We start from the raw sequence: 26,986 nt of genomic DNA on the forward strand, positions 1-26,986 counted from the left end.
CAAAACAAAGGAATACAAACAACTGTTGAAATCACCAAGCTGAAGTCTTGGGATGCAAAGGATTATTGAACTCTTTCACAAATATCTAAAAAGGAGTGCCTTTGTATTGATGCTGACTCGTCATCATTTTTCTCAGCTAATATCATTGCTGCACAGAATATCATAAAGTTTAGGAACAAAGAAAATAATTTGAGAATCCGCTTCAGGAAAAAAAGTACATTTCAAGGAGAAGTGGATTTTTTTCTACTTGTTTTTGCTTTACCATGGCACATTAACTTGATGAAAATTTCCCTTGTGGATATGAGGAATGGTTTTGACCCTATGTACCTGTATATTTATTTTGATGGTTCTAAATTTAACAAAGCATTATTGTCACCATTGATCCTAGAGAATTATTCACCTGTTAGTGAGTCAATAGCTGCATGGGTTTATGGTATCATGAGGGATACTGACTGTCAAGTTTATTTACAGTAATTGATAATTTTTTAATTGTTCTCTGTTCCTATTCCTAAAATAACTAAGCAAAGATGATCATTTCACTGGATGAAGAAAATGTTCACATAAGTGAGAGGGGAAAGAGGTGCCAGTGTATGTACTTGAGAAGAAATAGAACATGGCTAAAGGCCCCTAGAACTGTTCTAATGCTGGCAAAACCTTAAGCAATCCTCAGAAGCCAAGTGGACTGTTGTCTCCCAAGAGAAGTGTGCCCTGCGTGAAGTGGTTCCCTCCCTTCTCTGTCTCTCCATCCTGACTTACCTCTACCAGCTTTCACAGTGGATGACCTTCTTCCCCTACAACACTCAGATGCAGAGTATGCACTCAATAAGTATGTTAAATTACTGAAGTCATTCACAAGGCTGTTTCCACTTTTTTTACCATGAGCTCTTTAAGTACAAAGACGATGTGTGTTTATGCACTTGGCATGCCCAGAGCATTACTTCCTGCTTGGACCTTCACACATGCTCAGTAGATGTTTTTTAAGAGGCAGTATGGGCAATAGTAAGACTTTGGAGCCAGTCAGCCTGTGTTCAAATTCTGACTCTGCTGTTGACTAGCCTTGTAACCTTGGGCAAGTTACTGCTCCATGCCTCAGCTTCCTCATCTGCAAAATGGGATAACAGAGAACTTATAAGATAGCTGTGAGGATTCAGTGTGTTTTTATACATAAAGTGCTCAACAAAATAAAAGTTATTTCTCCAGCACAGATGGTCCTTGCCAAATGGCTGCTGTCCAAGTAATGACTCCAGGATCAAACTCTTCCTATCTTGTAATGCTATCATCTTTAACACCTGGTATCCAAGATTCCATGGAAGGGGAAGAAAGAGGATAATTATATCTTGAAGCTTTTCTTAGGAGCTAGGCCTAGTAATGACATGTGAGCCAGTCTCAGGACTCTTCCTAGATGCCAGGGAACTGGTCAACAGATCCGTCATTATGTGCACTGGTATAAAGTGAACCAGTTTAGTGGAGCAGAGCATTCTCCCTGTCACTGGAAAGAATTCAATAGATGCTAGCAACTATTTATAAAAATCAAAGCTCTAAAATCATATAAGTAGATGTTCATAGCTGGGTAGTTTAGTTTCAATTGCTTAAGTACCACTACTTTAATTTTAAATTCAACTGCTTTCCTCATGGCCCTCTGGATAATTCTGGCACCACTCTACTACCATTGATGCTTCCAGTCCACCTGAGACCTTTAAACCTGAGGTCACAAAGACCTACTGAAGAAATGCGGGTGACATAAATGAACAATGCAGCAGAGGTGGGTGGGGACTGCAGGGCTCTGGGGAGCAGCACCTGCTCCGTCAGGTACCATGACAGTGGTCAGCAGGAACACCATCCCACCAGCGCAGAGTATGCGTCTCATTCTACCACCCCATCCCCTGATTGTGTTCCCCCTGACATTAGGATATGGCCCCTATTGTAGGATGGTGGTTAAGTGCATAGATTCTGGAACCCGTCTGTGAAGGTTTAAAGACCAACACTAAAACTTAACTGGCTGTTTACCCAGTTCCCCCATTTGTAAACTGAGGATACTAGTGGTATCCAACTCAAAGGATTGCTGAGTGGTGTCAATGAGCTAATACGCATTAAATATTTAGAACATGCCTCGTGTGTAGTAAGCGTTCAATATACGTTAGCCATTACTTGTCTTCTCATTACCTCTGGCTTGGTGGGCTGAATTTGAAAGTTGGGGCTTCAATTTGCAATTTTTGCTTTAAACTGTAGCAACTGGGATTCAGATCAGAAAGCACTTAGCAGCCTATAAAACCAAGCTTTAGAGAATAGCCCCAGCTTCCTGGGAAATGCCTGGCACCCCTTGCTTTGCTTTGCCCCACCTTCACTCTTTGCTGCCTACTCCACTCCTGCTTCTATCTGGCTCTTGGTCTCTGTGGTTGTAGCTCAGATTTTTAACTCCATTCTTGCTTTGTGCATTGACAATATTATTTTTCTTCTTTGAACTCATTTTCCCCTAGACAAATTGAGTTCAAAGGCCACAATGCACCCTGACCTCTCACCCCTTTTGGCCATTACTACTGATTACTGGTCTGACCAAGCTGAAACTCCCAGAAGAAACAAGTCTTAGAGACATTAAGCAATTCATCCAAAGTCACACAGCCAGTAAGGCAAGGAACCAGGATCTAAACCAGATCCCATGACTACAGTCAGGGATCCCAAACTTTCAGCCATACCGTAGTCACTCTATTTTGCTGAGGCAGAAATTTGAGTCTCAAACAGTTTGGGGCATAACTTACGAGAGCAAACCACTTAGCTAGGAAGTCAGCCTCAACCCAGGAGTCATCTCTCAATGGGCCTTTGCTGTTCTCTGCTCATTATGGAGGTGTGCAGAATTCCCAAGAGGTGACAAAAGCTTTGTTTCTCTATGACAAATGGCCATACAGTGAAAGATCAGGTTTTAGTGAAAGCTAAAAATGCATGCAGTTAGCATCAGTGACAGAGCTGCATAGGAAGTTTGTGACTCTCAACAGAATTAAGAGGAGGTTCATAAAGATCTGGATGCTTCTCTCAGCAAAACCAAGGGTCTACACACAGAGTCAACAAAATGATGGCCCACAAGCTAAGTCTTACGATTTGGGGGAGGAAAGAACATATTGTTAAAAAGCATTTGAAATCTGTTAAATAGACATGGACTCTCCAGTATGCCTCAGCTACTGGTATTCTTTTTTGGAATTTTGGCTCATTGGCCTATTACACAATAGAATAAATGAGTATGAAGGATTAAGTTTCTATACATAATATTTTGTATTCCCCCTAAAGACACCCATTAATTATGTTACCCTATTGCTTAAACAACACAGAATAGCCATTTGAAATATTTCAACAAAATGCTTTTTTTCCCCATGACTCTTCAAACTCATCTGTAAAAGTCATGAGCCTGGAAGAATGTTGTCTAAGGATCAGTGAAACGTCTTGTTGGTTCAGATTCAGGCTTACTTCACAGAGTTTACACAGCATATGCCAGACACAGTGTTAAGAACTTTCACAGGATTTTCATTTCTTCTTCACAAAAATCCAATGTGCTTTAATAATATTATCCTCATTTTACAGTTTTGGAAACTTTGATTCAAAGAGGGTTAGTCATTTTCCCAATATCGTACCACTGGGAAATGGTGGATTGGCGGTTCCTACTTAAATTCAGGGCTTTTCACCATTTCATGCTGCCTCCCATTAGTGTGATTCAGCCTTTGGAAATAATTTTCCAAAAAAAATATCCTAGAAGAGTATCCATCCATTAAAAATTATTCCATTGTCCCTCTAAGTACCTTGTCGTGACTGAGATGGAGGAGAGCATCAGTTGTTAGAAATATTTAATAACAATTCCTTGGATGATAGTTCCAATTTTAGCTTCCTGAGGTCCCTGTTTCTTCAGGCAATGAATAATTTGCATGGCAAGTTTACTTCTGAGCAAGACACTAGAGTTGAATCCAAGGACACTTAGGATAGTTTCATAGGACAGTTTGGTTTCAGAACTGCATAAAAACTTGCTAAAAATTCTACATTTATGGTTCACTCGTGATTATATACTTAATTATTTTATAGTTTTCAAGTGTCTATTGAATCCTACTTCAACACAATAACCATTTATACTTCATAATGATAATGATGAGACAGTGACTTTTTAAAGCTCATTTGAAAATCTATTTTTATTCCTAGTAATAACCTTTGACATTCCGTGGCCATTCTCCTCCAGGTTTTCTAAAAATATTGAAAAGTGTGGGACCCAGGACCCAGTTTTAATCTCATGTCATTAGACTCTTCCATCTACTACCCTCCTTGGTGCAGTCAATTAGTCCATTTTCCCTAATTTTTTGAAGATTTTTACTCCTATCTCACTGTCACACCCTCCAGCACTATTTTTACCTCAATTCTTGGTGAAGTCTGTAGATCAGAGCCTAGCCAGTAGTAAATTTTGCAGGTTTTGTGGCTCAAGAGACAAAACAACTTACTTATGTAACAAAGCAGAAAATTCCTGCCTGTCTCACCCACCCCATTTACCTGAGATGCCATCAGAGTCAATTTCACCCTCTGCCCCAGTGATCCAGATCCTAGAATCCTCTTCTTCCTGGAGAGCCCAGCCATTCCAACTTGGGCAGCTAGCCAGAGGTGAGGGAACTCATTGAATCTCTGCCTGCTGGGCTGAGATTCCACACCCTGATGCCTGGCAGTTGCCAACAGTGAAGTGTCCAGTAGGTAGGTGATGAATAGCATGAGTCTTAAGCAGTGATGAGGTGTGGTCACCAGTTGGGTGGCAGGCACTGGAGCGGAGGTGCGCAGAGTGAAAGGAATGCACCAGCTGTGGCTCACAATGCGAGCCGGTTCCAGCAGCGCTGGGAGCCATACAAAACCAGGCACTGGGCCAGAATGGGCCAGACTGGGCTGTGGTTTGCCAACTCTTAATGTAGATTATCATTCCAATACCTAGTCTCTCAATCTCTGGACGTTTTTTCTTCCAGTGATCTTGTCCTCACCCTACCTTTGACATACGTTTTCATGGTTATGACTTCTCATTACAAAATCCTGCAACCACTCCACATAAATTCCATTCTAAGCACCCTCTCTTTTTTCTTAACATCTTTATTGGAGTATAATTGCTGTAAAATTTGTGTTAGTTTTTGCTGTATAAGAAAGTGAATCAGCTCTGTGTACACATATATCCCCATATCCCCTCCCTCTTGCATCTGCCTCCCACCCTCCCTATCCCACTCCTCTAGGTGGTCACAAAGCACTGAGCTGATCTCCCTGTGCTATGCAGCTGCTTCCCACTAGCTATCTATTTTACATTTGGCAGTATATATGTGTCCATGCCACTCTCTCACTTCATCCCAGCTTACCCTTCCCCCTCCCCGTGTCCTCAAGTCCATTATCTGCATCTGCGTCTTTATTCCTGTCCTGCCACAAGGTTCTTCAGAACCTTTTTTTTCTTTTTATTTCTGATAGTAAAATTACATGGGTACCTGAATCAATTCTCTTGTTTAAAAATAACTAAAACTCCTGGTTTGAAAATTTTTCATACAAGCAATATCAATAATCAGATAATAAAGTCCAAGGACTGTCAGGAAGCAGATCTGAAAAGTTAGCAGAGCACTGAAGTTTACTTCCACACTCATGTACTCTGACCAGTAGAATAACTATAAGGTTCAATATTCATGGTTTATATGGGGCATGAAAATTTGAAAAAACCCTAGGCCTGTCCAGGACGGAAAATTTAATAGGCAATCTTCTCCCCATAAAATTGGAACTCTAAAATGCTATATCATCAGTTTATGGGTGATATATAAGTTTTATGGGCAATATATTGTTTTATGGTGTTATATTACCATATACAACAGTATAGGGATGACATCTGATAGTATAAGTATTCTAGCTTTGTTCTTGGCTATCTATGTTCTTTGCATTTTCACATAAATTTCAGATTCCACTTGCCAGTTCCTACCACACACACACAAAAAGAAACTGCTGGATTTTAACTGGGATTTTATTGAATCTAAAGATCAACTTGAGGACTGTTGACATCTTAACAATATTGTTGTCTATAAACATGGTATTTCTCTCCATTCATTTGAGACATCTTTATTTTTTCTCACCTATTTGGAAATTTTCAAGTTTTCACTATAGAAGTTTCATACCTCTTTTGGTAAATGTATTCTTATGTATTTGATATGTTTTAAAGCTAATGTAGATGGTAATTTTTACCTTTATTTTAATGTGTTTATTGCTCTAACATAAAAAGGTAATTGATGCGGGTATACTAATCTTTTATCCAGAAATTTTGCTAAACTCACTAGTTCTTATAATTGTTTGAACATTTCTTTGGATTTTCTGATCACATTGGCTTTTAACTTTAGTAGTCCTACAGATTTGACATTACTTCTATGAAAAGTTCATCTCTACTTCACTTTTTACTTTTGTTTTTCTGGGGAGAAATTAGAGTAATGTGAGAACATAATCTAGATGAAGAGCCAAATAGGACCCAAAGACATAAAATATACAAAAGATTATTCCAGTTAAGCTCTCTTTTTCTAGTCTTATCTTTCTCATTTCTCACTGAGAATTCACTTCAAGGACTGAAAACTTCTGGCATATTCCAGAGGAAAGTAAGACTTTCCCAATGGCATCTCTGGAAATTATTCCAAAGTTCTCCTCCACCCATCTTTTCTCTCAATTCTCTTTTAGGCCTCATCTCTGAAGAGTAGCAGATTAAACCATAGCTTCAAACTTTTATACCTTTTTTTTTTTTTTTTTTTTTTTGTGGTATGCGGGCCTCCCTCTGCTGTGGCCTCTCCCGTTGCGGAGCACAGGCTCCGGACGCGCAGGCTCAGCGGCCATGGCCCACGGGCCCAGCCGCTCCGCGGCATGTGGGATCCTCCCAGACCGGGGCGCGAACCCGGTTCCCCTGCATCGGCAGGCGGACGCGCAACCACTGCGCCACCAGGGAAGCCCGCCGCTCCGCGGCATGTGGGATCCTCCCAGACCGGGGCGCGAACCCGGTTCCCCTGCATTGGCAGGCGGACGCGCAACCACTGCGCCACCTGGGAAGCCCCAAACTTTTATACCTTTAACAAAATCAGGAGTTACCTAGATGGCAATGTGCATATAATAAAAGACCAAAATTATTACATGACTTTCTGATCTTATTGAAAAATAATATAGAGAAGCAAAAAGAGTTCAGGTTTTGGCATTTCAAGACTTAAGGTTCAAATTCTCTCTGTTCTACTTGCTAGATGAGTGATCTTGAATAAATTCCCGTTGTAAATCTCATTTTCTGCATCTCTATAAAGGAGATATTAGTCACTTCCTCTCAGAGATGCTGTAAGTATTCAATAAGATGACACATACAGAGATTGGTTCAAGATGGTGGAGTAGAAGGACGTGTGCTCACTCTCTCTTGTGAGAGCACCAGAATCACAACTAACTGCTGAACAATCATCAACAGGAAGACACTGGAACTCACCAAAAAAGATACCCCACATCCAAAGACAAAGGAGAAGCCACAATGAGATGGTAGTAGGGGCACAATCACAATAAAATCAAATCTCATTACCACTAGGTGGGTGACTCACAAACTGGAGAATTATACGACAGAAGTCCACCCACTGGAGTGAAGGTTCTAAGACACATCTCAGGCTTCCCAACTTCGGCGTCTGGCAATGGGAGGAGGAATTCCTAGAGAATCAGACTTTGAAGCCTAGTGGGATTTGATTGCAGGACTTTGACAGGACTGGGGGAAACAGAGACTCCACTCTTGGAGGGCACACACAAAGTAGTGTGTGCATCGGGACCCAGGGGGAAGGAGCAGTGACCCCAGGGGAGACTGAACCAGACCTACCTGCTAGTGTTGGAGGGTCTCCTGCAGAGGCGGGGGGTGGCTGTGGCTCACTGTGAGGACAAGGATACTGGCAGCAGAAGTTCTGGGAAGTACTCCTTAGCATGAGCCCTCCTGGAATCTGCCATTAGCCCCATCAAAGAGTCTGTAGCCTTCAGTGCTGTGTTGCTTCAGGCCACACAACTAACAGAGAGGGAACTCAGCCCCACCCATCAGCAGACAAGCAGATTAAAGTTTAACTGAGCTCTGCCCACCAGAGAAACACCCAGCTCTATCCACCACCACTCCCTCCCATGAGGAAGTTTGCACAAGCCTCTTAGATAGCCTCATCCACCAGAGGGCAGACAGCAGAAGCAAGAAGAACTACAATCCTGCAGCGTGTGGAATTAAAACCACATTCACAGAAAGATAGACAGGATGAAACGGCAGAGGACTATGTAGCAGATGAAGGAACAAGATAAAACCTCAGAAAAACATCTAAATGAAGGGGATATAGGCAACCTTCCAGAAGAGGAATTCAAAATAATGATAGTAAAGATGATTCGGGACCTCAGAAAAAGAATGGAGGCAAAGATCGAGAAGATGCAAGAAATGTTTAACAAAGACCTGGAAGAATTAAAGAAAAAACAACTAGAAGAATTAAAAAACATACAAACAGGGATGAACAATACAATAACTGAAATGAAAAATACACTAGAGGGAATCAATAGCAGAATAACTGAAGCAGAAGAACGGATAAGTGACCTGGAAGACAGAATGGTGGAATTCACTGCCGTGGAACAGAATAAAGAAAAAAGAATGAAAAGAACTGAAGACAACTTAAGAGACCTCTGGGACCACATTAAACGCACAAGCATTCGCATTATATGGGTCCCAGAGGAGAAGACAGAGAGAAAGGACCCAAGGAAATATTTGAAGAGATTATAGTCAAAAACTTCCCTAACATGAGAAAGGAAATAGCCACCCAAGTCCAGGAAGCACAGAGAGTCCCAGACAGGATAAACCCAAGGAGAAACACACCAAGACACATAGCAATCATACTGACAAAAATTAAAGACAAAGAAAAATTATTGAAAGCAACAAGGGAAAAACCACAAATAATGTACAAAGGAACTCCCATAAGGTTGACAGCGGATTTCTCAGCAGAAACTCTACAAGCCAGAAAGGAGTGGCACGATATATTTAAAGTGATGAAAGGGAAGAACCTACAACCAAGATTATTTTACTGGGCAAGGATCTCATTCTGATTCGATGGAGAAATTGAAAGCTTTACAGACAAGCAAAAGCTAAAAGAATTCAGCACCACCATACCAGCTCTACAACAAATGCTAAAGGAACTTCTCTAAGTGGGAAACACAAGAGAAGGAAAGGACCTACAAAAACAAACCCAAAGCAATTAAGAAAATGGTAATAGGAACATACATATCAATAATCACCTTAAACATGAATGGATTAAATGCTCCAACCAAAAGACACAGGCTTGCTGAATGGATACAAAAACAAGACCCATATATATGCTGTCTACAAGAGACCCACTTCAGACCTAGGGACACATACAGACTGAAAGCGAGGGGATGGAAAAAGATATTCCATGCAAATGGAAAGCACTGGAGTAACAATTCTCATATCAGACATAATAGACTTTAAAATAAAGACTATTACAAGAGACAAAGAAGGACACTACATAATAATCAAGGGATCAATCCAAGAAGAAGATTAAAAAAATTATAAATATAGATGCACGAAACACAGGAGCACCTCAATACATAAGGCAAATGCTAACAGCTATAAGAGAGGAAATCGACAGTAACACAATAATAGTGAGAGACTTTAACACCTCACTTACACTAATGGACAGATAATCCAGACAGAAAATTAATAAGCCAACAGGAGCTTAAGTGACACAATAACCCAGATAGATTTAATTGATATTTATAGGACATTCCATCTGAAAACAGCAGATTACACTTTCTTCTCAAGTGCACATGGAGCCTTCTCCAGGATAGATCACATCCTGGCTCACAAATCAAGCCTCGGTAAATTTAAGAAAATTGAAATCATATCAAGCGTCTTTTCCAACCACAATGCTATGAAATTAGAAATCAAGTAAAGGGAAAAAAACGTTAAAAACACAAACATATGAAGGCTAAACAATACATTACTAAATAATCAAGAGATCACTGAAGAAATCAAAGAAGAAATCAAAAAATACCTAGAGATAAATAACAACGAAAGCACGATGATCCAAAACCTATGGGATGCAGCAAAAGCAGTTCAAGAAACAAGAAAAATCTCAAATAAACAACCTAACCTTACAACTAAAGCAATTAGAGAAAGAAGAACAAACAAAACCCAAAGCCTGATAGCAAAACCAGACAAAGATGTCACAAAAAAAGAAAACTACAGGCCAACACTAATGAACATAGATGCAAAAATCCTCAACAAAATACTAGCAAACAGAATCCAACAGCACATTAAAAGGATCTTACACCATGATCAACTGAGGTTTATCCCAGGAATGCAAGGATTCTTCAATATATGCAAATCAATCAAGGTGATACACCATATTAATAAACTGAAGGATAAAAACCATATGATATATATACACTACCAAATGTAAAATAGATAGCTAGTGGGAAGCAGACGCATAGCACAGGGAGATCAGCTCAGTGCTTTGTGACCACTTAGAGGGGTGGGATAGGGAGTGTGGGAGGGAGACACAAGAGGGAGAAGATATGGGGATATATGTATATGTATAGCTGATTCACTTTGATATGAAGCAGAAACTAACACAGCATTGTAAAGCAATTATACTCCAATAAAGGTGTTTTATATATATATATATGGTAATCTCAACAGATACAGAAAAAGCTTTCAACAAAATTCAACACCCATTTATGATAAAAACTCTCCGGAAAGTGGGCATAGAGGGAACCTACCTCAACATAATAAAAGCCATATATGACAAAGCCACAGCCAACATCATTCATTCTCTGGTGAAAAACTGAAACCATTTCCTCTAAGATCAGGAACGAGATAAGAATGTCCACTCTCACCACTCTTATGCAACATAGTTTTGGAAGTCCTAGCCAGGGCAATCAGAGAAGACAAAGAAATAAAAGATAATACAAATCAGAAAAGAAGACGTAAAACTGTCACTGTTTGCAGATGACATGATAATATACGTAGAAAACCCTAAAGATGCCACCAGAAAAATACTAGAGGTAAACAATGGAGACACAAAAGACCCCGAATAGCAAAAGCAATCTCGAGGGAAAAAAACGGAGCAGGAGGAATCAGACTCCCTGACTTCAGACTATACTACAAAGCCACAGTAATCAAGACAATATGGTACTGGTACAAAAACAGAAATATAGATCAATGGAACAGGATAGAAAGCCCACAGATAAACCTCCGCACCTATGGTCAACTAATCAATAACAAAGGAGGCAAGGATATACAATGGAGGAAAGACAGGCTCTTCAATAAGTGGTGCTGGGAAAACTGGAAAACATGTAAAAGAATGAAATTAGAACACTCCTGAACACCATACACAAAAATAAAGTCAAAATGGATTAAAGACCTAAATGTAAGACTGGACACTATAAAACTCTTAGCAGAAAACATAGGAAGAACTCCCTTTGACATGAATCACAGAAAGATCTTTTTTGACCTACCTCCTAGAGTAAGGGAAATAAAAGCAAAAGTAAACAAATGGGACCTAATGAGACGTAAAAGCTTTTGCACAGCAAAGGAAACCATAAACAAGACGAAAAGACAACCCTCAGAATGGGAGGAAATATTTGCAAATGAAGCAACTGACAATGGATTAATCTCCAAAATATATAAGCAGCTCATGCAGCTCAGTATCAAAAAAACAAACAACCCAATCCAAAAATGGGCGGAAGACCTAAACAGACATTTCTCCAAAGAAGATATGCAGATTGCCAGCAAACACATGAAAGGATGCTCAACATGACTAATCATTAGAGAACTGCAAGTCAAAACTACAATGAGATATCACCTCACACCAGTCAGAATGGCCATTATCAAAAAATCTACAAACAATAAATGCTGGAGAGGGTTGGAGAAAAGGGAACCCTCTTGCACTGTTGGTGGGAATGTAAATTGATATAGCCACGATGGAGAAAAGTATGGAGGGTCCTTAAAAAACTAAAAATAGAATTACCATATGACACAGCAATCCTACTACTGGGTATATACCCAGAGAAAACCATAATTCAAAAAGACACATGCATCCCAATGTTCATTGCAGCACTATTTACAATAGCCAGGACATAGAATCAACCTAAATGCCCATTGACAGACGAATGGATAAAGAAGATGTGGTATATATACACAATGGAATATTACTCAGCCATAAAAAGAATGAAATTGGGCCATTTGTAGAGATGTGGATGGACCCAGAGACTGTTATACAGAGTGAAGTCAGAACGAGAAAAACAAATATCGTATGTTAACGCATATGTGTGGAATATAGAAAATTGGTACAGATGACCGGTTTGCAAGGCAGAAATAGAGACAAAGATGTAGAGAACAAATATATGGACACCAAGGGGGGAAAGCATGGGTGGGGGATGAATTGGGAGATTGGGATTGACACATATACACCAATATGTATATAATAGTTAACTAATAAGAACCTGCTGTAAAAATAAATTAATTTAATTAAATTTTAAAAAATAGGTAACACATACAAAGCGCATAGCCCAGGGTCTGGGCTATGGCTATAGCCATTTAAGCACTAGTTCTCCTTCTAGCTGTATTGTTTTTGAGATATACCACACTTAAACTTTGCCCAAGATAATTTGGAATGTAAGTCACTGGAAATTAATTTGGGATTTTATTAAGTATATCTCACTTTTTTTCTATTTTTTAACTATAACAACACGTGAAAAATATTATTTTATTTCAGAAGAGTTTCAGAAGAATTTAAAACTTGAATAAATTGCTATCACCACAAATAAAAGCAGCGACGGCAGCCACTACAAATTCACATCATTACGCTTCTGTTAGAGCCTGATACTTTACTGCATCCCTAAATATCTCTTTCTCATTCCTTAGAGCAGCTCTTTCAAGTCTTCTCAATTCTTTTCAATGCCTCAAGGACATCTCAGTCCCATAACTCTCAGCAGATAGGAAAACATAAAAGCCATCAGCCATGAAATTCCCTTAGGACTTCTCCCCACCTACTTTGTTATGTCTCTGGCTCTTCACTTCTTCTGGCTTATTTTCCTTCTCATTTCAAGGATATGTTCCCCCTTCTTTCTAAGAAATCTTTTCAGTTGTATCCTTTATCTCATACTCTTTTCTCTTCCTACAAATTTACTCAACTGTTTATTTCCTCCATATTTCACACTCTTAATTTCTTCATCTGAACAGACTCTTGCCCCTGGCTTGCAAGCAGACTGAAAGTTTGGTCTTTGCTTCTTTCCTCATTCTGCATTAGCTCTTTGGGATTCTCTCATACTCTATCCACTCTCTTTTTCTAGTGAATCTCAAATTCTCAGCTCTGGCTCTGACTTTCTGCATGAACTCAAGGTCAATATTTCCTATTACTGCCTTCTTGGTATTTTCACTGGGCTATTCCACTCATAATTCAAATTCAGTGAGGCTAAAATGGAATATTATACTCTCCAACTTCCCACCCTCATTTGGGCTTGACCCTGAGGAACGCTAAGCCCTCTGTGCTGGGCTAGTGGAAAAAGGGAGGAATTGGAACTGGCAGGCCTGAAGCTAAAGAAGCAAACGCAACTGTCAGGCCTATCCAGATGTGAAAAGCAAAAATCAGCACTGGAATGACATATACAAGAGGAACTAATATAGTGAAGCAGGAGTCAATAAGCTAGAGCAATGTGGAAGGTAGGCGGGTGGGAATGTATTGCTCCCGAGTTATACTCCTGGTTGGGAATATGGTTCCATTTAATGGTTGAGGATATAAGAGCAACAAAAGCTTGTAAATTTCCAGGGCCCGTTTCAGTAAAAAGGTTTGAACCCAAGGTATTTTTCCTTGCCTCAGTGATAGAATTGGGTACAGGTTGAAAAGGAAAGCTGATCCAGCAATCCCACTTCTGGGAGTATATCCGAAGGAAATGAAGTCACAGTCTTAAAGACATATCTGCACCCCCATGTTTACTGCAGCATTATTCACAATAGCCAAGACAACATGGAAACAACTTAAGTGTCTGATGTTGGACAAAGGCCCATGGGATAATAGCCATTAAAAAAAAGAAGGAAATCTGCCATTTGCAACAACATGGATGAATCTTGAGGGCATTAAGTTAAAGTGAAATAAATCAGGCAGAGAAATGAAACTACTGCATGGTCTCATGTATATGTGGAATCTAAAAAAGTCTAACTCATAGAAACAGAGAGGTTGATGGTTACCAGGGGTTGGGGGGTGGTAGAAAAGAGGAAATGCTGGTCAAAGAGTACAAACTTTCAGTTATAAAAGGAGTAAGTCCTGAGGATCCAGTGAGGATCCAGCATGGTGAATATAGTTAGCAATACTATACTGCATATTTGAAATTTTCTGAGTAGATCTTAAATGTTCTCACCACTAAAAAAACTAAGGTAACTATGTGAGGTGATGGATGTGTTAACTAATCTTCCATGGTAATCATTTCACTATATATATATATATATATATATAAAATCATCCCATTTTACACCTTAAACTTACACAGTGTTATTTGTCAATTATATCTCATAAAGCTGGAAAGAAAGAAAAGAAAAGGAATGATGGGAGTGAGTCATAATAGGAAAAATACAGCAGGTATGAGACGTAGGTTCATTGGGTGCCAGCTTTATGAAACCCAGACTAATTGAGCCAAATGTATTCTCTCAACAGATCTTTATTGAGCACTTACTGTGTACAGAGCAATACGAAGCTGCGGTCTGGGAATGCAATTGTGAATAAAAACAAATTCACACCACACAGCCCTTTTTCTCATAGGCAGTCTGGGGAAAGTCATAAAACAGTAAAGAGCTGATTACAATATGGAGGTGGGAGGGAGATGCCAAGATGGGGAAGTGTAGTGTGCTGAGGGGCACCTAACACAGAGTCACAAAAATCAGGAAATGGATGGTGAACATTTGTCATGTTAGCTGCTAGTCCAGCATCTTTGATCTTTCTTTGAATCCTCAGGAAATGTCCAGCCTGATGCATTCCCCTTCCCTAAAACAGGATCCAGAAAACTTGCCACCCAGCCTCTTTTGTAACTGAGGCACAGGCGTGTTCCCTAGACCACATTAACCTGACTCATCTTTGAAAGACTTTGACTTAGAACTGTGACAGAGGAATACAAAGGCCCCCATGGAACAATTTGGCTTTCAAGGCATCCAAGCCTTAGCAGCTACACTGGTTGGAAAGTCAGGTTTCTGAATCAGGTTGGTATCCATTTTGGCAACAGTAGCATTTCCAGTCAAGTCGAGGCTCCAAAATTTTTGATCCATGTAGTAACATTTTCTGCTTAATAAGCCAGCTGTGGTTTCTACCACTTGCAACTAAAAAAAAAAAAAAAAAAAAAAAACCCCAACAAATATAAAAGGCTTCCCAGGGTAAGTGTTGTCTAAACTGAGATGTCAACAAGGAGTCGGGGTTAGTTAGGGAAAGAGGAAAAGTGTTTGGAGCAGAGGGAACAACATGATCCAGTGAAGAGAGAAAGTATTTGTATATCTAGGGGACTAAAAATGGTAGGTGGCATGGCAGATGGTGAGTGGTGAGAAATGAGACTGGACAAGCAGGGGCCTGGCCATGTAGGATCACACAGTCCAGGGTAAGAAGCCCTTTACCAAGACTGACTCAGCAAATGGGCAGGATTGAGGTTATTGAGTTCATTGCCAAGAACTTAGAGGCTGAACCAACTAAGTTGGCTCAGGCCAAATTCATTCCTATATGCTGCCTCCAGGAATGATGTTTTCCTCAAAACTCTCTAGCCAAGGCTGAGTCTCATTACCTTTATCTCCAAATTAGACATTGCAAAAGAGCAAGGTGTCTATCATGAAATATTTTCAAACATGGACTAGAGAACTACCTACGAAACTTTTATCTAACAGAGGTATCCAGTGGATGGACTTTCAATCCAGCACAAAAATGTAAGAGGATCTTTTAATCATGTCATTGACTCACTATCTCCGTGTCAGTACTTTTTCCCAGGGAACCCAGCTCATATGCTATTTACCACACCCAGAGACCCACTGTCCATCCAGACATAGTGCATCAAAATGGCACCAGTCACAAGTGCCAATTTGTGAAAGATCGTCACAAAGTTGGCCACACTACCTTGATGCACCAAAGACCATTTGCTACTTGAAGACCTGAGATCAGCATGTTCTCAGGATAATAATAGATATTGTTATAAAAATAGTGTTAAGGTCAAATAATATTGAGAAACACTTGCTGAAAGGCTTATGTGCTGAGAGAATGCTTAATGTGCACCAAAACCTCCAAGACAGAGACGATATGCAGCATGTTCCAAATTTATCTGATTACTCTCTTGCCCACAAAACCCATCCTAGGTCATGATGTCTCTTTAATATGACCTGCAAGTCATGTAAAGCTGAGTCTCAGGTCAGTATTTACCTGAAAGAGAAAAAGATGAACCGAAAGAAACATAACCCAGGTCATATCACTCGTCCAGTGTCTTCCCATGTCACTTCAATATAGTTTTCCTTTTTGTGAAAGAGACCTAATTCCACATATCTAATATTTTCCTTTTTCACTGGGTTTTTTTTTTCACTTCCTTGGTTTTTTGGTTTTTTGGTTTGTTTTTACTCCCTTGGTTTTTATTACTAACTTCTTCCCTGTGGTGTTGGTCTCTCTCTGTCTTGGGGAAAAAGTTCCTTCATTAAGTTCACATGGAAAAAGCTACACTTCCCAGGATCCAATCAGATTTTTCACATTCTAACCTGGCTCTGACACATTTTCCAATTAAGATACACACACTCCAACATAAACAAAGCCAGGACCTTGAGGAGAGCAGAGGAAGTTTCTTAATAAGGTCATCTGTTTTAAACAGCAGTTGATATGAATCAAAAATAAAAAAGCTCAGGGACCAAAGATCAGTTTTAAATCAGTATAGGGTAGGCAATGAAGACAGAAATCCCAGACCATGAAAATGCTTTGAATCTGCAGCTTAAATGGAAAAGCTACTTTCCGATTACGGCTGTCCCAGCAGAAGGAAATGAATCAGAATTACCTCGTTGTCTGACACTGCCGGACCCCAAATGAACAGAAGGGCTCTGCAGAGCCTTCCATATTTGCCTAGAGCAGTGGCTCTCAGACTTTAATTGGCAACCAATCCTAGGCTTGTCAAAACTCAGATTTCTGGGTCCCACCCCTTGAGTTTCAGATTCAGCAGCTTACCCATTTCTATCAAGTTTCTAGGTCATGCTGACAATGTTATTTTGGGGACCACACTTTGAGAACCAGACTTAGATGACAGCAAACTATGGCCTGGGACAAATCTATTGTTCATAAGGTATTTTCTCTTTTTCTTTCTTCCTTTTTTCATTGGTTTTCTTTAAACACACGAACAGCCTAATAGCAAAATGCTAGAGAGCAGACATTTGGATCAGAGAGACACTGGGTTCAAGCCCAGATATGCCACACACTCTCTGAGGCCCTAGAACAATTTACTTACCCTATGGAAACCCCAAGTGTCCCATGTGCAGAACAGGGCAACAACGGCTCACAACACATGGACTGTTGTGAAGACTGAGTAGGACAAAGCTCTCAACAGAGACTGGCTCAAAGTAAAGCGCTCAATAAATGGGAACCACAATGAGTATTGTTTTGTTGATTTTTTACTGGTGGTATCCTGCCCCTAAACTCCAAGTAATGAGCAAAGAGAGGCTGGGTGTTTTGTTTGTTTTTTTTTTTTGCGGTACGCGGGCCTCTCGCTGTTGTGGCCTCTCCCGTTGCAGAGCACAGGCTCCGGACGCGCAGGCTCAGCGGCCATGGCTCACGGGCCCAGCCGCTCCGCGGCATGTGGGATCTTCCCGGACCGGGGCACGAACCCGTGTCCCCTGCATCGGCAGGCGGACTCCCACCTACTGCGCCACCAGGGAAGCCCAAGTCTGGGTGTTTTAAATTGCACTTTTCAAAAATCCAATGGGCAAGGCATATTAAATCTCCAGCCCTCCAGGACACAAGCCAAGAATTAGTATAGAACTCATCCCAAAATTACCGAGGTTGTTTTTTTTTTTAAGATTCTTTTTTAACAGGAAAATATTTTCTCCAATTGCTTTTCCCTTTAGATGGTTCCCATCTGCAGCAGACATTGTACTTTGGGGCCCCCAGGCAAAAAATCCCAGAAGGGCTTCCTTACCCATTACTAACTGTAAAATAAGTAGGGAATCCTCTATTTCTTGGGGATCCTCAGATCACAGAGTAAATATCAGTCCTTTCCTATCAGGCTTGGTTAGAACACCCTGCTGTGAGCACACATGGTATCCTCCACCCTTACCTCTTAATATTTTATACATCTGTAATCATTTCATGAATTGTTTGTAATAATTTGTTTAATGTTTTTTTTCTCTCATCTAGCACACTCTTCATGAGATAATCATGTTTACTAAGTTCCCCACTGTACCCCCTAGAATAGAATCTGGAACATAGAAAAGTCCATAGTAAATATTTGATGAGGATCAGACCAAATGACTGAATTCCCAAGAATCTGGAACAGCAGAATGAGAAAAGCAATTTATTTCTCTTGTGCATCTACCAATCGGCATGTTTCAGGAATGTACCTACATGACAAGAAAAAATAAAATTTGATTCTGCCAACATGTTTTGGTGATTGGATATTGGAATTTCCCACTGAATTAAGGACTTCATTAATCCATTGTTTAAGAGCCCAAATCAAGACCCCATAATATGAGAATGTCTACTTAAGAAATAATGAGGCTTGGGGATTTTACACATGTTGGAAATTCAAATAATGGTATTGCATCTACATAGTATTTGGCAAAATTCATTCAACTCAGTTGTATTTTTTTCTGTTGAAAACTCTGATCTTTTTCCTTGTTACTTTCCTTGGTATATTCCCTTTAATATGGATACAAATGTAAATGCATTTCTGAGTCTTTGCTTTCTTAGTTTAAATTACCTCTCCACTTCACCACAAATTGTATATTTGGAGTTCCATTTGTGGCCAAAATGCATTGTCTAATTGTGCAGTATGTAATTTGTAATATAATTATGCTGGCCAAATTATTTCCTGGGCTGCTCAATTACCGTGATTACATTTGTTAAGTTTACAAGCCACATGCTGTTATTCTCCTTTCCCTCTGGCTGGTAAATAGTTTTATTTCGCTTTTAGTTCTTGGGTTCAGGGCTTCAAGTGGGTGTCATAAAGGGGAGTGAAATTTGATACCTTGTTTTCTACCATTATAGCCCCACTTGTGTTAATGAAGATGGGAGCTGAAGCTGAAAGACCACAAACAACTTTTACTGTTATGTGTCCACTCAACACTTAGAAAGAGAGATTTATGATAGCACATTTCAAATTCATCTTCCAGAACATTCCACCTCAAATGGGGAAATGGCTAACGTTTATTGGGTGCTTTCTATGTGCCAGCTACTAGACTAAGCACTTTACATACATTTAAATGTTCATCTTCAGAACAACACCGTGAGGTCAATACCATGATGATCACTGTATCTTAGCCTAGGTTCCTCAAAGAGCAGAGCCTGTGACAGGGGCTTGTGTGCACGTAGCTTAATTTGGGAAGTGAACAAGGAAAGGGAGTAAGGACTAGGAGGAATGAAACAGGGAAGTGTAGAAAGCCAACCCAAGGGTGTGTTGTCTGGCTGATCTATTCTGTGGGCAACAGGGGTTCTAATTCATGAAGGTAGCTCTGAGAAGCTGTGCAGAAAGCACCCCAGAATTATCTAAGATTCTGAAGAGAGGAATATTTTCCCCCTGGACTTTGTCCCCTTGGTCAAGAGTTGTCCTATAGGGTGTTGACACCATAACACTTCCAGGACTGCAATGCCTAAGAGTAGTGAGTCTGCAATGCCTAAGAGTAGTGAGTAGTGAGTCTGCATGTGGCTGCAGCAGAGACGCCCTGGGGCAAAATGTAGCACATGCCTGGGGAAGCCAAGGGGAGCTTCTGTAAATTACACCTAGAGTAAGACGGTAGGCAACATGAAACTGGGCACTACAGGCGTCCTATACACACTGTTTTTCTTTCTTTTTTTTCTTTTTTGTGACATACTTCAAAGACCTTTTATTAATATTCCTATAATTCACCAACATTTTTGCAGCTTTATTGGGGTATAATTAATATATAAACATACCTGCAAACTGCTCATGTTTAATGTATACAATTTGATGAGTTTGGACATATGCATCTACCCATGATCCATCACCACAATCAAGATAATAAATATATCCATCACCTCCAAATGTTCCCTCATGTCCTTTTGCTTTTTCTGTTTTTGTTTTTGTGGTATGAACACTTAACATGAAATCTACCCTCCTAACAAATTTTTAAGTGCACAACATCGTATTGTTAACTTTAGGTACAATGTTTGCACAACAGATCTCCAGAACTTTTTCATCTTGTATAACTGTAACTTTATACCCATTGAACAACAATTTCCCATTCCCCCCGCCCAATCCCCTGGCAACCACCATTCTATTTTCTGCTTCTATCATTTTGACTATTTTAGATACTTCATATAAGTGGACCCATGCAGTGTTTGTCCTTCTGTGACTGACTTATTTCACTTGGCATGATGTCAAGTTCCATCCATGCTGTCGCAAATGAACCATTCTTGCATCCTAGGGATAAATCCCACTTGACCGTAGTGTATGATCCTTTTAATGTGCTGTTGAATTCAATTTGCATGTGTTTTGTTGGAGGTTTTGCATCTATGTTCATCATGGAAACTGGCCTGTAATTTTATTTTCTTGTACAGTCTTTGTCTGGCTTTGGGATAACTCTCTTTTTCACAGAAGAAAACGGAGGCTTGGAGAGGTTGCCTAAGGATATAGAACTAGTGTCTGGCAGAGCTCATGATCTTGTGTCAGGATTCCAGCCTGTATTAATTTCCTAGGGCTGGTTAACAAATCACCACAAACTAGGTGGCTTAAACAATAGAAATTTATTTTCTGTCAGTTCTGAAGGATAGAAGTCTGAAATCAAGGTGCCAGCAAGGCCATGTTTCCTCCAAAGGCCCTAAAGAAAAATTCTCATGTAGCTTCTGGTGGCTATTGGCAATTCTTGGCATTCCTTGGCTTGGGGAAGCATCACTCCAACCTCTTCCTCCATCTTCACGTGATCATCTTCCCATTATGTCTATGTGTCTGTGTCCAAATTCCTCTCTTCTTACAAAGACACAAGTTACATTGGATTTAGAAACCACCTAATCCAGTGTGACCTCATCTTAACTTGATTACATCTGCAAAGATCCTATTTCTAAATAAGGTCTATGACAATTCCAGGTAGACATAACTTTTGAGGGGACACTATCCAGCCTAGTACATGGCCCCAGTTCTTCTCCTTTGGCGTATTTGAAAACATTATTTTAAAATTTTTTAATTTTTTTAATTTCATACATATCTCTTTCAATAATTGAACATTAGGAATATCTGAATACCATTCCCTAGAATCAGATATTTATTGTTCTCTTTAAAGAAGCCTTTGTGTTCTATACGCCTCCAGATTTTTCAGATGTCTTCTAGAAGACAAATCTACCAGTTGATCAGGAGCCTTTAAAAGACACCATGTTTTAGTGTGTGCCTCCAGTCCCAGGCAGAGTTCACCTTGGTCCCATTGTTGTTGCAAGGGTAGTTGAAGCCACTGCCTAGAACAAATGGGCAGGCATTGGAGAAATGCCCAGCCCTTTACACTAAATTCATCCACCTGAGAAAATTCTTTTTTCTCAAGTTCTGGCAAGTTGGGCTGCCTGAAAAAATTTACAGGAGTTCTACTAGCATTGTTAGTCATGTCAGGTTTGATCATGTTCAGTTTGACCAAGTTTCTGTCCTGGTTGAATGAAATAGATCTAGTATTAAAGGTATTTTATGCAGCTTGTGTACATTATATTTAATCCTCATAACACCCCTGTTGAAATAGTATCATTCCAATCATACCAGAAAACTGAGACTTCAATAGGATAAGAAATCTATACAATGTCACAGCCGACAAGTGGTAAATCTGGGGGTTGACACCAGATTTTTATGACTCTGGAACCTGGGATATTCTCCAATATCAAGCTGCTTTTGATCTGGTCCACAGAAATCAAATGCCTTCAATCATGTCATTTAGGATTCACTATTTCTTGCTTTCAAAACATTTACATAAAAATACATAGAAAATTATGAATCAATTTAATAGTAGCTATCCACCCTCATTGAGTCTCCTTCCATGGGCCAAGCATCTTATACAAATGAGGTTGGAAATATTCTCCCTGGTGTAATGAAATCAAAAGTCAGAGAGTTTAAGTTACTTGCCCAAGTAGATCACAAAGGTGACAAATGCTAGGCGAGGACTCAACTCAAGTCTTACTCCAAAGCCTGTTCTCTCAACTACTTCATATATTGATTCTCAACATCAAAGCCTTAAGCAAACAACATAGAAGCTCAAAGTAAGGTTCATTTTAAGTAAAGGGAATGGAGAAGACTTTATGCAAAGCTGACATTAGAGATAAGTCTTAAAGCGTGAGAAAGATTATGATAGCTAATAAACAGTGAGAGGAGTCTGAATACTCACTCATATTCATTCCATATGTGTTCTATGGAGCATAGACTCTGTTCTGAGGACTGTGCTGGTAACTGGATGAACACGATAGCCACGATCTCTACCCTTGTGTTGCTTGCAGCTTCTGGGAGAGTAGACAATAGTTGAACAAACACACTAATAACTGAATTTATGACCAATTCTTTGAGTGCTACGTAGGACACAAAATACTTTGTAGAAAAGAACAAGACGGGGTTTTACTTAGCGAGAATCAGGGAAGGCTTCTGTGAGGAAGTGACATAAAAACTGAACCCTACATTTGAGAGGGCACCAAACCTTCAAGAATGGAGAGAAGATTTCTCCAATCAGAGAAGTCTGCAAAGCTCTGAGGTGAACAAAGAAACTCAATATGAGGGACCCTGATGTACAAGTAGGAGAAAAGCCCAACAGTTGCCAGGAAGCAGTTGGGGGCCAAACCACTCAGGGCCTCTGGGCCATTCTTGGGAACTTCAATTTCATTCAAAGGACAGTGGGAAGCCATTAAAATGTTTCACCAGAGGAGTGAAATTCTCCAATTTATGTTTCTATATCAAACTAGCCACTGCTCTGTGGAGAACAGATATGGGAAGACCAGTTAAAAGGCTACAGCTGTAACCCAAGCAAAAGATACTGGTGGGTGGTCAGGGTGGTGGCTGTGGAGATGGCTAGAAGGAGAGAGATCATTCTAAGATAGAACTGACAATTTGTGCTAATGGATGGGAGGAAGAAAGATAAAGAGAAGGGGACAAAATCAAAGATGGCTCCCAGCTTTCTGCTTGAACAATTGAGTGCAGGGAGGTGCCATTTACTAAGATGGGGAACATGCAGCAGGAATGGGGCAGATGGGGTGCGTGGGGCAAACGCATGTGGAAGGGTGAGGAGAATGAAATAATCTATTACTTATGATGAGTAATTCATTTGGGTGTAGAATGACATGCCATCTCTAAGCTGTAGGCCAATGAATTGTACTGAATGAAAACAGGTCATAGCAGCATGTGTCAAGTCAGGAGAAAAACAGCTGAGAGATTCACACCCTGCACCAACTTTGCATTCTGCTTCCAAGTCACCCTCACCTAGCTCAGATATCCATTCAACATGCCTTCCTTGAGTATCCACTGATGATGCTGGAATCATCTGCAGATAAAAAATAAAGAAAATAATAACAATGCAACTAATTCAAGGGCTGCATGACAGATGAACATGTTTGACAGTGGAGAGGGAAAAACCATAAAAAGCAGGAATACCTTCTGAAGAGAGAGGAGAATAGCAGAAGAAAGACTTCTACAGGCAGTGACATATGTACTGGGCTTGAAAAGGAGTAAGGAGTTTACCACAGGGAGAGGACAAGAAACAGCACTCTTGGCAAAGTGAAGAATAAGGACAAAAGATGGAGGCACAGATGTGTATAGCATATTTTTGTGACAGCGCGTGTGGTCCTCAGAGCAGAGGGAAGGAGGGATTTGGGCTGGAAGGAGTAATGTGTTTGGGGTGAGGCTGTAAGAAACTTCTGAGTGACATCCTATTCATCTACATGTAACCAACAAAATGCACCACCATATACATATATGGTGTGTGTGTATATATATATATATATATATATATATATATATATATATATATATATATCCCGTCATTCTCTTGCTTTCTCCTCTCTCTCTTTCTCTTTCTCTCTCTCTCTCTCTCACGCACACACATACATGTACACAGACACGTACACACACACATTCACACACATACAATCCTGTGATGCTGTTTCCCATCTTAATGTTGCAAATTCCTCCTTGTCTGTATCTGGAGACAAGAAAAATAAGGGAAAGAAAGGTTATGTGGATAAAATGTTCCCGAATGAAGCTAAAGATAGCCCTAAACAGGTGGGTTTTGGTGATGGCAGCTTCTGCAATTCAGAGAGTAATTTCTTTCCCATTTTCATCAAGACCACCCAGCCAACAATCTTTACCCCTTCAAATCATTCTAACATCATTGCCAGATTCATCTCCTGGGGAAAAGTCAAGTGTAGATCACTTTATTCCCCTGTTAAGAATCTTTCCCTAGTTTTCTAAGCCCATCAAGGAGCTCCCACTGTTCCCAAAATCCACAGAGCCCACCAAAGGGTAAAAGGCTGTAAGGGGGAAAAATTCCTCTTAAAATTTTAAGATGAAATAGAAATATACAAGGAAGGGAATCAAATAAATATGTTCACCTGGATATGACTCACATAGTCTTTGTAGATAAGAACATGTTTGATGGTTTCTGAACTAGTGGTGTAGGATGTTGGCCTGGAAGAGAATTGTCTGTCAATACAATCATTTAATATGTTTGCTGTTTTGGAAGATGGTATGTGGGAGGAAACCTGAGACAGGTGGTTGTACTATATTTACACCTTGCCGCTGTTTTTCCTTCATAATCAAAAGTGACACTACCAGTGATAACTGCTATCTTCCGGGGCAGCTGTGGGTAAAAAAGCAGATATGAAGCCCCCATGCACACCGCTTGCCTCTAAAGATGGAACCTTGATTCGTGGCTCTTACAGAAGTGCTGTCCAGTAGGTCTTCCTGCAATGATGGAAATGTTCTTTCTCTGTGCTGTCCCATTGCATAACTATGAGCCACATGTAGCAATTGAGCCCTCAGATTGTGGCTAGTGCAACTGAGTAACTGAATTTTTAATTTCATTTAATTTTAATTAATTTACATTTGAATAGCCATATGTGGCTAAGGCTATCATATTGAACAGCACAGTCCTATACCTACCAGGGTCCTTTTTTCTAGTCCTGGGTCTCTTCTTCGTGTGTATATGTGTGTTTTTATGGGTGGTTGTATTTGTTTCCTGAGGCTGCTGTAACAAATTACTTCAAACTGAGTAGCATATAACAACAGAAATTTATTCTTTTACTGTTATGGAGCCAGAAGTCCAAAATCAAGTTGCCAGGGTTGGTTCCTGCTGGAGGCTTTAAGGGAGAATCTGTTCCATGCCTGTCCCCTAGCTTCTGGTGGCTGGCAGGAATCGTTAATGTTCCTCGGCTTGTAGATGCATCATTCCAATCTCCGCTTCTGTCTTCACATCACCTCCTTCTCTGTGTCTCTGTTTCTGCGTCTCAAATGTCCCTTTCTCTCTTCTAAAGAGACGCTGTTGTGGGACTTAGAGTCTTTCCTAAATCCACAATGATCTCATCTCCAGATCCTTAATTTAATTACATCTGCAAAGACCCTGTTTCCAAAAAAGGTCACGTTTACAGTTACCAAGGGTTAGGACTTGGACATGTGTTCTGGGGGGACACAATGCAACCCACTAGAGCAGTATTCTGGCACTTTCTTCCACAAGGAGGCTTTCGTGTGGGACACAAATTACCTTCCCAAACAACAGTTCGCATGTTTGTCCTCATGATATCCAAAACCACACACACGCCTCTTTCCCCCAAGCCAACCCGTTTTCCTACAGCCTTCATACCTTGAGCTATTTTGACTCTTTTATATTCAGTCAATTACATTTTTAGGTGTTTTCCAATATTAAAGGTAATTCCCTGCTAGGGAAACAGACCTAACTTTGTTCTGTAAAGGCAATGCAACAGAGGTCTCAGGACACTATGAGAGCATTCAAAGAGTTTCTCTCCTGCCTTTTTTGGATTCTTTACTTGGAAGAATATTAAGTGATATCCAGACAGCACCCAGCTTTGTTTTAGCCATCTGCATGTGAGATTTCTTTTTTCTCAGGTGTAGGAGGACATATGGAAACTTCCTGCCACTTTGTGCAGGGAGGGGCAGCTACAGACACTGGAAGACTGTGGCTCCGGGGAAGAAAGGTGCCCTGACCCTGTTCCTAAGTCCCCTGGAGTGGAAGCCATCGGCGGGGCAAGATCCAGCATAACCCTGTCATCTCCTCTGAGGTGGGATGAACAGGCCAGTTGTCTCTGTTTTTGGTAATGACTCTATATTTAGCAAGCTGGCACAATTTTTAGACAGAGATTTCTCACAAGAACTTGGCAAACATTCCATGTTTCCTTTGCTGCAATATGTAGAATTGATATTTCTGACAAAATTGCTCACACATCTTAGTGTAACCTGGTTAGTAGTTGCACTTTGTTAATTTTATTTTTTTTCCCAAGCAAAAGGAAAAAAAAAGATTAACTGTAAGGTGTTGGAGGCTGGGTAGGGGAATTTGACCACAGGTCTCCGGGAAAGTCAGGCCTGTCAAGTCTTCCTTGCTAGGGTTTTGCATACCAAAACTTCCCATCCAGCCTCCCGCCCATCCTTGAATCACAACCACACACCTACCAGTAATGCTGGAATTGAAAGACCCTGACTAGCCTCCCTGTTCAGACATTCCACCTTTCTATTCATTCTGCACCACCCTAACAGCTTCATCTTCTAAAACACAAAGGCATTTAAATAT

The 26,986-nt window shown here is 40.2% G+C and overlaps 1 long non-coding RNA gene across 1 annotated transcript in view; it reads right to left on the reverse strand.

Annotated features, from left to right (window-relative positions):
• The window catches only part of LOC114486424 (uncharacterized), a 561,190-nt gene that overhangs the window by 88,427 nt on the left and 445,777 nt on the right, over nt 1-26,986 (reverse strand). The window contains exons 4-5 of the long non-coding RNA XR_003680111.2: nt 23,671-23,731; nt 22,592-22,703 (exon numbers count right to left, since the gene is read on the reverse strand). This is a non-coding gene — a long non-coding RNA (uncharacterized lncRNA). The remainder of the gene's footprint in view (nt 1-22,591; nt 22,704-23,670; nt 23,732-26,986) is intronic.

This window comes from Physeter macrocephalus, chromosome 6, assembly GCF_002837175.3.
Source record: "Physeter macrocephalus isolate SW-GA chromosome 6, ASM283717v5, whole genome shotgun sequence".
Taxonomy (NCBI): domain Eukaryota; kingdom Metazoa; phylum Chordata; class Mammalia; order Artiodactyla; family Physeteridae; genus Physeter; species Physeter macrocephalus.